Here is a 9,137-nt window from a genome sequence, read left to right on the forward strand (position 1 = left end):
TCACCATGTTGACCAAGATGGTCTCGATCTCTTGACCTCGTGATCCACCCGCCTCGGCCTCCCAAAGTGCTGGGATTACAGGCTTGAGCCACCGCGCCCAGCCGAGATAGAGGTCTTGCTATGTTGCCCAGGCTGGTCTCAACCTCCTGGCCACAAGCGATCCTCCTACCTCAGCCTCCCAAAGTGCTGGGATTACAGGTGTGAGTCACTGTGCCGGCCTGAAACCACATTCTTAGGACCCTTGAGTATCTCTCTGAGGAAAAGACATTGTATCCTGAGACCATTAGCAATCATCAGATACTTTTTAAATCGATTTTTTATTGTGATAAATATATATAACATAAATTTTACCATTTCAACCATTTTTAAGTGCACAGTGCAGTGGCATTAAATACATTCGAAATGCTGTGCAGCCATCAGCACCATCCATCTCCAGAATGCTTTTCAGCCTGTAAAACTGAAACTCTGCACCCATTTAACATTAACCCCCCATGCTCCCCTCCCCCTAGTTCCTGTCAACCACCACCATCCTACTTTCTCTCTATCATCAATGCTTTTAAGCCCAAGGGCCACCTGATGGGATTTTTAAGAAAAACTCCCCCCGATACATTGTAAAGAATAGATTGGAGGATTTTGGGGTAGGAAGCGCTGCAGAGAACTCCAGAGGCAATGATGACAGTGGCAGTGGGGTGGGGGTGGGGTGCGTGCAGGAGGGTGGTGAGAGATACTGATATTGATTAGAAGCAAAAGTCAAGAGGCATTCAAGGTCACTTCAAGGCATTTTGTATGTATGTATGTATGTATGTATGCATGTTTTTGAGACAAAGTCTCACTCTGTCACACAGGCTGGGGTGCAGTGGCATGATCTCGGCTCACTGCAACTCCTGTCTCCTGGGTTCAAGCAATTCTCCTGCCTCAGCCTCCTGAGTAGCTGGGATTACAGGTGTACACTCCCTAATTGCCCAGCTAATTTTTGTATCTTTAGTAGAGACAGAATTTTGCCATGTTGGCCAGGCTGGTTTCGAACTCCTGGCCTCAAATGATTTGCCTGCCTTGGCCTCCCAAAGTGCTGGGATCACAGATGTGAGCCACCGCACCCGGTCTAAGGCGTCTTTTTCTATTTTATTTTCACAATATTGACCCCCACACCCATTCTTGTGTGAGACAGAGAGGCAATTATGTTCTTACAGGAGTTTTAAATAACCCTCTGACCCTATCAACTCACAAATATTTCAGAATTATAGCCTATTTAGATAGTGAAGGACATCCTCCCGTATCATTCCTGTAAGACGCGTGAGAGGACTTGAGGGCATATTTGACCACTGCATGCTTTAATCCATTTTATAAAAGAGAAATCATTTACAAAAGTAGTTTATGGTCATGAAATGTGTAATGACAATTCAGAACAGTTCCTGTGCTAAGAAAAAGTATCTGAAGCTTGCATTCAAAAGACACCTGACTAAACACAGGATCTGGAGTGATCAGAAGACCCGGGTTCCAGTCCAGTCTGCCACTCGCGAACTTGGTGACCCTGGGAGAGTGGCTTAACTTCTCTGCATCTCTGTTTCCTCTTTAGCACAGTGGTTGCTGCGAGGTTTAAATGAGATGCTTTGTGTAAAGCCCTGCGCAGTGTGTGACCCACAGAGAGTGCTCCGTTTGTTCGCAGTGGCTGCTGTTGCCTGTTCTGATAACATTGATCATCATCATGATCTCCAAGGACTCATTTAGCCCTGATGCCCTGTGCTTCGCAGTTGTTCTTGAGAGGTATATGGAACTGTCCATTTCTGGTTGTTCTGAAGAAAGTGTCCCACACCTTCTGCGGGGCCTCCCAGTCCCTGTAGACTCAGCCTCAACTTTTCTGGAGTGTGACCTTTCTGCCAGCCTCATTCTCTTCCTTTCTCACTTCTCCCAACTTACTCTGGTCCCAAATCACCCTGCCTAGTGTTGCTTAGCAGCTGTGCTGTTTCCTTTTCTACCCCTACGATGCCGAAGTCTCCTCTGAATCTGGGAGCACTGGAGGTAGAGAAGGGCTGAGACCCTCTTCTCTCTACTCTCACAGGCCATAGACCCCTCCCTGAAGCTCCTCCGCCCCCTCCCTCTGAGCCTTAGAGCCTTCCTTGCCACTCGGAGCTCCCCTTTGTGTGCCCTCTTGAAAACTGTGTTCTGGGTACAGAGTCTTGTCTAGAGCCTCAGATAATGGGACTTTCCCTGTGGGAGACCAGGCTGAGGGACACCACTGCGTTCTGGGTGGCCACTGGGGTGTGACTAGGTGCAAGGCTGCCATCTGGATTTCAAACACAGAGTGGGCCCATGTGAATGCTATCGGCCCAGAAGGGACTTACAGGCACAAAGGTGAAAGGTGGGGATTGGAGGCATGGTGGAAACCCAAACGACAGGAAAGGGCTCCAGCCTGGGCTGTGCCCGCAGGGCTAGGCTCTCCCTACCTAAGAGAGAACCCATGTGTTTTTCTTCTTTTCAGTGTGTGGTTTAAAGTCATTTGCTTTGTAGGCAACAATCCACAGAGCAGGGCACGTACCTAATTGACTGATTAGTAAGAGAGTCAAATATTTGTTGGTAAAAAAAGCTTCAAGGTGCTTTTAGAAATTGTTCATGAAGTTAAGCATGATCTATTTTGAAATTACTTTAGTTGTGAGGCTTGAGGTGCTATATCACCCTATACTTTTAGGGTCCTTAATTTTCCAGTGTTGTTGAAAAGCAATTTATTGTTCACCATGTGCCATGGTAGTTCCCCAACTTGGAGGCAAGGACTGTATTTGTATCTCTCCCAGCACCTAACAGAATGTTGAATGCCTAGTAGGTGTTCAACAAATATTAATTTCAAGCATCTTTTGTGGCACCAATTATTCTAGATCATTAACCTCAGAAATTCCAACTTAGTCACTGCCAGGCCAAATTCCTTGTTTCAAGTAAGCAAGACACCCCTCGGGGCTGCCTGTGCACAGTGCATGCTGCATGGATTCGTGGGTGCCTCCCTGGATTCCGGTGTGACTGATGATGACTGAAAAGTGAGTATCCAGCAGGCATGGCAGGGACCAGTGTCTCATCAGAAACCCTGTTCACACATGCTCTTCACGTGGTGACCGGTTTTACCAGTTTCTGATGATAGCTTTTGTCTGTATTTCCTGGTACAGAATTCTAGGCCCCTGATAGCTTTTGTGAAAAAATGTAGGCAGGAAAATGATTGCATATTCCAGAGTTCTTCGAAAGTGACTTTCATCGCTGGCCAAAGTTTCCAGTACAGAGTCACTCTCTTGGTTAACACAGAAGAATATTTCTGACCAACAAAAGTTCCTTCCAGTTCAAAGCCTTGTTTAGTCTCACTTGAGCCCTCCATCACTTGGATTAGGGCCCTCCCTGTCATTGCTGGAAGGAACTTCAGGGAGCATCTCTTCCAGATCTCTACCTAAGGGCCAGTGTGGACAGTGTGTGCCCCGGACGGGTGTGTGGTTGTGAACATATCGAAATAGGCTGCTCCCATGAGTAAAGGGTTGCTGCTCCCAAGCATCATGAGTGTCCCCCTATCGCTCCCGTTCTTTCCTGGAACCCTATAAACCCTTTAGCAATGGAAGGGTTAATGGCTGGACCAGCCCTTGGGGTGGTGGGTAGGGGGCCTCCAGCTCTGCTGTTGCTGTTTCCTTCTGTGCTTCCTCCCACTGGCCCATGAGCTCTCCCAAGTCAGGGCCTGTGATGTTAGTTTCTGTATCCCATGTAACTGTGGTAAGTAACTGTGGATCTCGTGGTAAGTTGTCCACAAATGTTTGCTTAAAGGAGAAAGAGATAGAGGGGAGGAGAGGGAATGGGTGGAGGGGAGCCCCCTATAACCTGTCTATTCCTCCAGCTCTCCTGGTCCTCTGGGGCAGTGCTGCTTTCATGGACAATGGCGGAATGGAGGAAGAAGAGGAAGGGTGGGCTTGATGTGTCCTGGCTGCAAAGACAGCTCCTCACCAGGGTCTCACCAGCGCCCAGCCCCTGTGGACCCAGCCTCGTGTTTAGGTCCAGAGAGCACATATCACTGGGGAGTGCTTGGGAAGGGATCTCCCAGATATAGGAAAGCCTGGATTCTTCTGGGGACCAAAGCCAAAGTTTAAGGGAAGGGAACGGGATCCCCAGATAGGATGTTGAGCACATTCTCGGGCCTCCTTAGAGGTATAAGGTGCTGTGGGGCATGTTAGAGCCATACCCATCTTCCTGAGCACTCTCCCAGGCTGGGGCCACAATGACGCACAAGGAGTCCCTGCCCTTGGGGAGTCCCAGTTCAGTGGGGGATAAAAATCAATTGCAGTACAATTCTGTACACACAGGGAAAACAGTCTCCACAATGCTGAGGCAGCCCCAGAGAAGAAGAGATGAATGCTGTTTGGGAATGGAAACTCACACATAATGTGCAGGAAGGGAGTCAGGAGAAAATGACACCTACCTCAGATTTTAAAGAATGAATGAGGGTTAGGCAAGCCAGCGCAGGATGGAAGGGAATTTTAGGCAGGAGAAACAGCATATGCAGAGACATAGTCATACATGAAAAACAGAGTGCTCAGGAAGGCACAGCAGGGTGACAATGTTGGGAGCTTTAAGTACCAGGCAGGGAGAGTGAGAGACGGGCCAGAGGAGGTGGGTAGGAGTGAGAGTGAGCACACAGAAAATGGTAAACAGAGCTCATATTTGCAGAAGGATCTAGAATTTACCTGTTACCTTCACTCAATTTACAATCACTTATTGAGCTCCTTCTATATGCGAGATATTTTTCTTCGAATATTCCCCCTTGTCACTAAGGAATGGGCACACCCTGGACACCACATGTCATCCAGACCCACTTTATTTTTTTATTTTATTTTATTTTATTTTTTTTTTTGAGACGGAGTTTCGCTCTTGTTACCCAGGCTGGAGTGCAATGGCGCGATCTCGGCTCACCGCAACCTCCGCCTCCTGGGTTCAAGCAATTCTCCTGCCTCAGCCTCCTGAGTAGCTGGGATTACAAGCACGCACCACCACGCCCAGCTGATTTTTGTATTTTTAGTAGAGACGGGGTTTCACCATGTTGACCAGGATGGTCTCGATCTCTTGACCTCGTGATCCACCCGCCTCGGCCTCCCAAAGTGCTGGGATTACAGGCTTGAGCCACCGCGCCCGGCTAGACCCACTTTATAGAGGGGAAAACTGCAGCTCAGTCTAGGGAGGTGTGGTGTCTGAGAGCTCCCAGGTGGTTAACGGCTGAACTAAGACTTGAATCCAGATCTCTAAATTTCCCACTCCTGGGTCCGGTCCCAGACCCTTGCACGATGTGTGCAAAGCAGGCACTTCAGAGCTGAAACCATTTCTTATTTATTTAGACATGATGTGGTTCGTGAAATGATACTCAAGTCAAAGGAATCCAGAATCTCTTCTGAAGCTCCGGAACTCAAAGGTGCTCATGATTTGGTGAAGAGACTTCCATTACATGTGCATAAGTGGAATTCTCTGCTTGAAAAAAAGATGGGCTGAGGAGGCTTGTAAGCATCTCCCTTTATGTTCCCATGGATGCCCACTTCTGAGGCTTGCTTGTCAGTTGCTCAATAGCAGTTCCAGTTTGCAAATGGTTCACCTTCAGGGTATTGATCCCTCTCTAGTTCTCTCATTGATGTCCCTGTCATTGAATGAGCTGTTTCAGCAGTGCTCCTATTCTTTTTCAAAGTCACCCTCAGATGCCATTGATTCCATCATCATTCTTTGCAGGCTGTGGCCCTATTGCTGCAAGGACAGCAAATACTGGGAGTTTGGAAACTGCACGCTCCTGGCTTTCCTGGGGAGGGCTGGAGGTGGGCTTTGCTGAGACAGAAATGAGAGGCAAAACCCTGATTGTTTCTGGGTTACAGCTTCAACTGCTAGGGCACCCTTTGCTTCTTGGGTACAAGTCCTTCCTGCAGGCCACAGAAACTGCATCTTTCTGCCTCTCTGCCCGACCCCACACCCCCTGTGTGCCATCTTCATAACGAGGAGGCTGAGCTGGAAGTCAGCAGGCAGCCCTTCTCCCCATCTTGTGCGGGATGTGATGTTCCAAACCCAGATCTGCACACTGAGGCCCCTAGTTGTGGGGGTAGTGGGCAGTGCCCTGGTTTGGTGTCAGACAGGAAAGGTTCACACCTCAACTTGGCTATTTCTAGTTATGTGACCTTGGGAAGGTTACCTGCTTTTCCTGGGCCTTAATTTTCAAAAATTTATTATGAAATTTCAAAATGCACTGTCTAATATGGTAGCCACTAAGCGCACGTGACTATTGAATGCTTGAAACATGATGAGTCTGCACTAAGATGTGCCGCAAATTAACACACCTGGCTTTCCTCCCACCCCAGAGGCAACAGTGACCTTCAAGGCAGTAGGGAGGGCTGTTTTCCATGCCCAGTGAGCCCTGCACAGCTCCCATGAGGCCTTTATGGAAGGCCTGACCCCCAACTGGTACCTGGTCCCGTCACAGTCCCAGGACACAAGACCTCGAGGCGGCCAGGCGGGCACTGCAGATGGTGACTTCTCGGTGACACAGCCTGGCCCTGCAGCAGAAGGCAGGGTTGGAGAATGGAGTGTGGATTGTGCCAAAACAGGAGTTTCTACATCTGGTCCTGCCCCTGGCTGCACCTGCATTGCTGTGTGACCTTGACAGCTACTCCCTCCACACCTGAACTTCCTCATCTGGAAACTGGACTTGCCTCCTAGGGTTCCTGCAAATATGAAATGAGCTGACACCTCTGAGGTGTTTGGCATTGTCCTGGCACTTGGCAAACACATGATAAATATTAGTGATCACTTGTGGAGGGGGTGCGGGGTTGGGGGAAGCTTTGCCACACACCCCTCCTCCCAGAGCTGAGTAGCAGTGAAGAGTTTTCTGCATAAGAGAGAGCAAGAGAGATCAATAAACTCACATCTTCCTCTGAAAGAGGCTCCTGCTGGCTGGCTGCTCACCTGACCATGTTTCCCTCCTAGCCTCTTGTCTGCCCTGAAGGGAGCCAGGTCACACAGCCTCGGCACCTCCTGTCCTCCAATCTCCAGCTGGTGCCTTCTGCTGGCTGAACCCCATAAGAAACTAGAGGGTGGCCAGGCACCGTGGTTCATGCTTGCAATCCCAGTGCTTTGGGAGGCCAAGAGTTTGAGTCCAGCCTGGGGAACATGGTGAAACTCTGTCTCTATAAAAAAATACAAAAATTAGCAGGGTGTTGAGGTGCTGAGCCTGGCAGGTGGAGGTTGCGGTGAGCTGAGATGGTGCCACTGCACTCCAGCCTGGGTGATAGATCCAGGCCTCATCTCAAAAAACAAAATAAAATAATAAAGTGTGTTGCCATTTAAAAAAGAAACTAGAGGGCAAGGGATGCATTGATGCAGCTGGTACATGCCAGTCTCTCCGGGCACAGTGCAGGGTGAAGAAGGGTGGGGACAGCCCTGGAGAGGCACAGCATTTGTCCTGTAATCCAGATGAAAGAGAAAGAAGTAGGGCCGGGCGTGGTGGCTCACACCTGTAATCCAAGCACTTTGGAGGCCAAGGCGGGCGAATCACCTGAGGTTGGGAGTTCAAGACCAGCCTGACCAACATGGTGAAACCCTGTCTTTAAAAAAAAAAATTTAAAAAAATAAAAAGAAAGAGAAAGAAGTCACAGGCTAGGGGTCAGAAAACCTGAGCTCTACCCCCAGGTTTGCCCTTAACTGATTGTATGAATGTGGGCAAGCCACTGGTCTGCTGTGAGCCTTCGTTTTCTTACCTAGAAAATGACAAAGTTGCAGCAGTGATTTCCAAGTTCCCTCCAAACCTAACACATTGTCTTTTACTGACACCACTGCAGATGAAGTAACAAGGCAAAGCTAAGTTTGCCATTAGCTCTCAGGGAAATGCAAATGAAACCCACAATGAGACACCACTTCACATCCACTAGGATGCATCAAAAGACAGCTACATATCAAAAAGACAGATCATAATGTGTTGATGAGGACGTGGAGGCACTGGAGCCCTTGTGTGCTGCTGGTGGGAATGTTAAATGGAGCAGACACTTAACAGTGGCTGGAAAATAGCCTGGCAGTTCCTCACAAGGCTAAACAGAGTTACCACATGACCCTGCCATTCCACTGCCACATATATTTCTGAGAGAAATGAAAACATATGTGTACCTGCAAACTTGCACACAAATGTTCACAGCAGCATTCATAATGTATTCCAGATAAGCAAGATGTAGTACATCTGCAGGATGGAATGCTATTAGGCAATAAAAGAAATAAAGTACAACATGCATAAACCTGGAAGACATTATACTACGCAAAAAAGCCAGTGGGAAAAGGCCACACATACAATGTGTCTACCTACTTCTCTCTCCTTGATGCTTCCTCTCTGGTCAGCTCCTCTCTTTGGGTTCTGGTCATCATTTTTTCCCTTTGTCCCTCAGGAATAGGAGTGGTATCTGCTCCTTCTGTTTCTTGCCCCAGGGAACTTCAACCATTACTGATTTCCCTAAATGTTTCCTTCCACTTTGTGAATAGTTCTCGATTAAGCTTTCCTCCAATTTCCCAACTTGTGCATCTGTATCTTGATGCGATGTCTTTCTCTCCATCCATCCATCCATCCATCCATCCATCCATCCATTCACCCATCCACCTGTTCATCCATCCACTCATCTATCCACCCATCCATCTATCCATCTTCCCACCATCCACACCCCCATCCATCTATCCACCCAGTCATCCATCCACCTATTCATCCATTTGCTCATCATCCTACCTATCCATCCATCCATCATTCCACACTCCATCTACCCCACCATCCCTCCATCCACCCACCCATTCACTCTTCCATTCAGAAACACAGTACAGAGTTCATTCTGGATGCTCAGTACATCAGCAAACATCGAGTTCATACTGCTCAGTAGGTGGCCAGTGCTAGGCTTTATGCCAGGAATGTAGGTAATTAAAGCACAGCCTCTGTTCTCCAGAAGTTGGTGATACAGTCTAGGAATAAAAATAAGCTATACATATCTCCTATCTAGTGGGCCAAAAAAAAAAAAGAAAGAAAGAAGGAGGCTGAGGCAGGAGAATTGCCTGAACCCAGGAGGCGGAGGTTGTTGCGGTGAGCCGAGATCGCGCCATTGCACTCCAGCCTGGGTAACAAG

This window comes from Cebus imitator, unplaced genomic scaffold (assembly GCF_001604975.1).
Source record: "Cebus imitator isolate Cc_AM_T3 unplaced genomic scaffold, Cebus_imitator-1.0 Scaffold1, whole genome shotgun sequence".
Lineage (NCBI taxonomy): Eukaryota > Metazoa > Chordata > Mammalia > Primates > Cebidae > Cebus > Cebus imitator.